Source organism: Megalobrama amblycephala, linkage group LG8, assembly GCF_018812025.1.
Source record: "Megalobrama amblycephala isolate DHTTF-2021 linkage group LG8, ASM1881202v1, whole genome shotgun sequence".
In the NCBI taxonomy this organism is placed as follows: domain Eukaryota; kingdom Metazoa; phylum Chordata; class Actinopteri; order Cypriniformes; family Xenocyprididae; genus Megalobrama; species Megalobrama amblycephala.
Genome location: NC_063051.1, coordinates 21025739 through 21031738, shown reverse-complemented (window position 1 = coordinate 21031738; position 6000 = coordinate 21025739).

Here is a 6000-nt window from a genome sequence, read left to right as displayed (position 1 = left end):
ATGTGGGAGAGAGTCTTTTGATAGACATTTAACTTTAGACAGACAATTGTGCGCCCCTGCCAGTGGGAAGATTGTTCTGCCCCACTTCCCTGGCATTTTCTGAGGACACACAGGCTGGTAGGTGTTGGAGGGCACTTTTGTAGCGTGGAATGTTCAACCTTTTTACTGTGATGGAGACATCAAGCCTCTCAGGCCTGCGAAAGTGGCAGATTCATGTTGCAGAAAACCATACCAACAGCTCCTGAAGCGCTTTTTACTTTTTGAAGGACGATGAATCATATGATTCATTCGTTGCCACAAGAACTTGTGTAATCCGACTTACGCACTACCGTGCAAGTTTTAAGGTCAACGTGTTTTAATGCACAGATATATAAATGTACAAAACCACATATATCTGCACTGCTCTCAAAAACTACATACTTCAACAAAAGACAGTTTCATCTATCTTAAGTGTTGATCCAAAACCTCAAGTCTAGGCACTCAAGGTCTTGGACATGTATCATAGACATGGTGGCCTGGCCAATCATGTTGTGCTTTCATTCCCTTAGGCTCTCTAAGTCCCAGGTTAGTGTGATGGGGTCCAACTGGTAACACTACTTCAGTCAGCAAATGTTTCTAAATCCAATTCTCTGTGTCAAGGCCCTTCAGGGACTGGCTGATGAAAAACACATCAACATCAACTCTCTGAAATATGTTTTCCAACAGAGAGGCTTTCAGCCTGTGTGCTCATACTGCAAGACTTAAATTTGTCTGCGAGGCAGTAAAGGAGAAGACTGTTATTAACATAGCAGACTATGTGTTTCACATTACACTCATTAAGAATATGAAACCTCTTGTGGGCAATTTTCATGTTCCAATATGACATGAAGAGATAAACATGTAGTGTGCCATTTTTATGAGTCCTTAGGGGCAACTATAGCAGTGTGCGTGTTTTTGTAGTGGCTGTCAAACTTAGTTTAGCTCTTTTTTACATGTGCTTTCACCTGCACAGTCATCCTCCAACCATTTCATCACTCATCTCACCCAATGTCACATTAACTTCTAGAAACCAGCAAGAATAATGGAGTCAGAGGAATGATGGCGACACAGTGTTATTACAGCTGTCTCTCAATCACTAATGAGGCTCACAGAGCAAGAGATGAGCTTATTAGACAGCCCTGGCCACTCAATTGTGATGCATAGTATATCATCACCAGCCGCTTAGTCACGTGACATTAGAAGACTTCGCCGGATTGGTCGGTTCACGGTTCAGCGGCTGCAGGCGACAGTGTGGCACAAATGCAATCTATTAAGTATTCCCAGACAGAGGCGGAGCAGAGCGGTGTGAGAAATACAGTGACTGACAGAGTTTCTAACAAGCAATTAACCGCAGTGACCCGCTGTTGGCTAAACTGTGCTTTTGACTTTGTGTCACACCCATTATATACTCAAAGATCCACTGTAATAGATCACACTGCCTAGGGAGTCATATAGTCTCTTAGTCGCCAAATGTGCTTGAATTATATACAAGTGATGCATGAAGACAGAAATCAGCATTGGATTTCAAATTAAACCAGACATACAGGGCTTTCTAAGAACACAATTTCAGTAATTGTCTAGAATATTAATAAAATGCTTACCAATTTGAACTATTTGTGGTACTTAAAAATGCTGCAATATAAAATACATTAAAGGTGCCGTAGAACGTCTTTTAAAAAGATGTAATATAAGTCTAGGGTGTCCCCTGAATGTGTCTGTGATGTTTCAGCTCAAAATACCCCATAGATTTTTTTTAATTAATTTTTTTTACTGCCTATTTTGGGGCATCATTAAATATGAGCCGATTTAGGCTGCGGCCCCTTTAAATGCTCACGCTCCTGCCCACGGAGCCTGCGCTTGCCTTAAACAGTGCATAAACAAAGTTCACACAGCTAATATAACCCTCAAAATGGATCTTTACAAAGTGTTCGTCATGCAATATGTCTAATCGTGTAAGTATGGTATTTATCTGGATGTTTACATTTGATTCTGAATGAGTTTGATGGTGCTCCGTGGCTAAAGCTAACATTACACACTGTTGGAGAGATTTATAAAGAATGAAGTTGTGTTTATGAATTATACAGACTGCAAGTGTTTAAAAAATGAAAATAATGACAGTCTTGTCTCTGTGAATACAGTAAGAAACGATGGTAACTTTAACCACATTTAACAGTACATTAGCAACATGCTAACGAAACATTTAGAAAGACAATTTACAAATATCACTAAAAATATCATGATAACATGGATCATGTCAGTTATTATTGCTCCATCTGGCATTTTTCGCTGTTGTCCTTGCTTGCTTACCTAGTCTGATGATTCAGCTGTGCACAGATCCAGACGTTAATACTGGATGCCCTTGTCTAATGCTTGAACATGAGCTGGCATATGCAAATATTGGGGGCGTACATATTAATGATCCCGACTGTTACGTAACAGTCGGTGTTATGTTGAGATTCGCCTGTTCGTCGGAGGTCTTTTAAACAAATGAGATTTATATAAGAAGGAGGAAACAACGGTGTTTGAGACTCACTGTATGTCATTTCCATGTACTGAACTCTTGTTATTTAACTATGCCAAGATAAATTAAATTTTTAATTCTAGGGCACCTTTAAAAAATACATAAACAAACAAACAAAAAATTTTGTATTTTATGTTTTACTACTTTTTAACTTTAGAATGTAATATACTAAGATAAAGAAAATATATAGTCATAAATAATAATAAATATAGAATTTAGAATTAGTTGGTATTACAATTCTAATTCCAATGGTATAGCACTTTTACAATAAAGTCCCATTTTTTAATATGCATTGACTAACATTAACTAACAATGATCAATGCGTTTGTGACTGTATTTATTAATATTTTGTTAACATTATTTAACAAAAATACAATTGTTAGTTCATGTTAGCTCAGGTTGATTAAATGTACAGATACAACTTTTGATTTTTATAATCTTTTAGTAAATGTTGAAATTAACTAAGATTATGAAGTATTTTTTTATTGTTAGATCATGTTAACTAATGTAGTTAAATAACGTTAACAATCGGAATATTATTGTAAAGTGTTACCATACCAATTGTTTGAAAATTATTTAATATTGTTATTAAAATAAATATGAAAATAAAAATTAGGAATATTAGCTAATAAGGAATTATGTAGAAGATGTAGAAGTTGTATGGCAACAACAGCGTGCAGTAAAAAAAAACAGAGCTCAGACCTGTCTGACGAATCAGAGACAAATCACTCAGAGAACATCAGAGTGAACTCAGTACAGGGGAGGGAGGCAAAAGAAAGCGGTGGTGTGGAGAGTAGAAGAATGAAGAGTGATGGATACAGGGGTTAGCAGTTTCTCTTTAGAAGGTAGATGAATATAATAGCTCCCAGCACCTATGTATAAGTTCAAATCGGATGCAAACAGATTTTCAACGAGTCTTTCAATTGGACAGCCTGAGATTAGAATTTTATTCCTTAAGCCTAAATGTTTATTCTTTCAAAACCTCCAATACAGCTTTGAATACTATTAATGTTGGCCAACGATCATCAAATCAATGCTTCAAATAAAGTTCTTCTATCATTTTATCATTGTAAATCTAATCAGTTTAAGATGAGCCTGTAATTGATAAATTGATCGTACTTTCTATAAATTCAATTTCACTCATACACTCACAAACATTCATTGTCCAATGGAGCAGAAAGTTAGTATTTTAGAAATAAAGATCCTTTCTAAAATATTTTTACAAGACAAGAAGGGAGATTACATACGAATATAAACAGGGAACCATTAAGTCTGCTATTGTATCGCTCAAAGAAATGATGAAAAAATGATTAAACATCTTCCCTCAACCTCATGAGATCACCAGCACTACATACAATTTCGACAAGAATTTCAAAAACTTTAAATCCTGTGAACAGTTCATTACATTTCAGAAAAGTACTTAGTCAAGGGAAATATATTTGATCAAAAAATACCATTTCATCTACATGATGAAAGAAAATATATTTGATATTTGAAAAGGCCTCTCTTGTGAGGATGAAACTCATGTGACTGAGAGGATTTTCTTGTCATCTCTGTAAAACAAGACTGCAGATGGCTTACACACATTCAAGACCATGTTCAAATTTGTTGCTGGATTGACTCAAAATCGGTCACAGAATCAGGCCAAGTGGATGATGATGTATCCAATTCATTTATGAAAGAAAAAAATAAACCCACTTGGGCTCTACCTGTTAATTTCTTCAACATGCATGTCTGACACTAGTTCTTTCAATTCATGTTCTGAGGACTATTCACAACAGATGGCACATTTATACTGCTTCCCCATATCGATAATATAATAAAAGTGCATTAGATCGATAGCTAAGATTGTTTGTCTAACATTCAGTAACAAAAATCACCAATGGCACACTTTCTCTATATAATCAGATCAACAGTGTTGGGCAAAGTTACTTTTAAAAGTAATTGCATTACTTGGTTATTTTATATGGAAAGTAATGCGTTACGTTACTTTTGCGTTACTTTTTCTCATCTGGGCTGTTTGTTTGTTTGTTTGTATAACAAACAAAACATTTCTGTTTTTGGAAAATGTAAAGGCCCTTTTACACTAAAAGTGAAATGAATAAGCCTCAGGCTGAAGGAAATGCAAATTCACGCCTGTACAGTAGAGGGCGCAGTTCAAACAAACAAGCCTTTCAGCTGTGCTGCCATTCTGAAATACAGAAAAATAGTATGCAGGACAAGAAGTAAATGAGTAAATGTATGCTCACATTTAGTCTAGAACTAGTCTAGAGTAACCATCATGTTTACAAAGTGCACACAACGCCTCTGCAATTATTCCCGATTTCTCTCAACATGGGGACAGGAGAGCTGTCAGTCAATAAATAGAAAACAAAGTAACTGCGTTAATTATTTGAAAAAGTAACTCAGATATTTTGTTGTAAATTTAAAAGTAAATTTAAAAGTAATGTACAAACCCGATTCCAAAAAAGTTGGGACACTGTACAAATTGTGAATAAAAAAGGAATGCAATAATTTACAAATCTCATAAACTTATATTTTATTCACAATAGAATATAGATAACATATCAAATGTTGAAAATGAGACATTTTGAAATGTCATGCCAAATATTGGCTCATTTCATGAGAGCTACACATTCCAAAAAAGTTGGGACAGGTAGCAATAAGAGGCTGGAAAAGTTAAATAAGGAACATCTGGAGGAACAGTTTGCAACTTATTAGGTCAATTGGCAACATGATGATTGGCAGCTTACACATCTGGAAAGGCACCATCAATGCTGAAAGGTATATCCAAGTTCTAGAACAAAATATGCTCCCATCCAGACGTAGTCTCTTTCAGGGAAGACCTTGCATTTTCCAACACGACAATGCCAGACCACATACGGGTACTGAAATGGCCAGCCTGCAGTCCAGATCTTTCACCCATAGAAAACATTTGGCGCATCATAAAGAGGAAGATGCGACAAAGAAGACCTAAGACAGTTGAGCAACTAGAAGCCTGTATTAGACAAGAATGGGACATTCCTATTCGTAAACTTGAGCAACTTGTCTGCTCAGTCCCCAGATGTTTGCAGACTGTTATAAAAAGAAGAGGGGATGCCACACAGTGGTAAACATGGCCTTGTCCCAACTTTTTTGAGATGTGTTGATGCCAAGAAATTTAAAATCAACTTATTTTTCCCTTAAAATGATACATTTTCTAGGTTTAAACATTTGATATGTCATCTATGTTGTATTCTGAATAAAATATTGAAATTTGAAACTTCCACATCATTGCATTCTGTTTTTATTCACAATTTGTACAGTGTCCCAACTTTTTTGGAATCGGGTTTGTAAATTTAAAAGTAATAAAATTAAAGTTAATTACTTCACTAGTTACTTGAAAAAAGTAATCTGATTACATAACTTGCCTTACTTGAAAAAAGGGTAACACTTTACAATAAGGTTCTTTAGTTAAACAT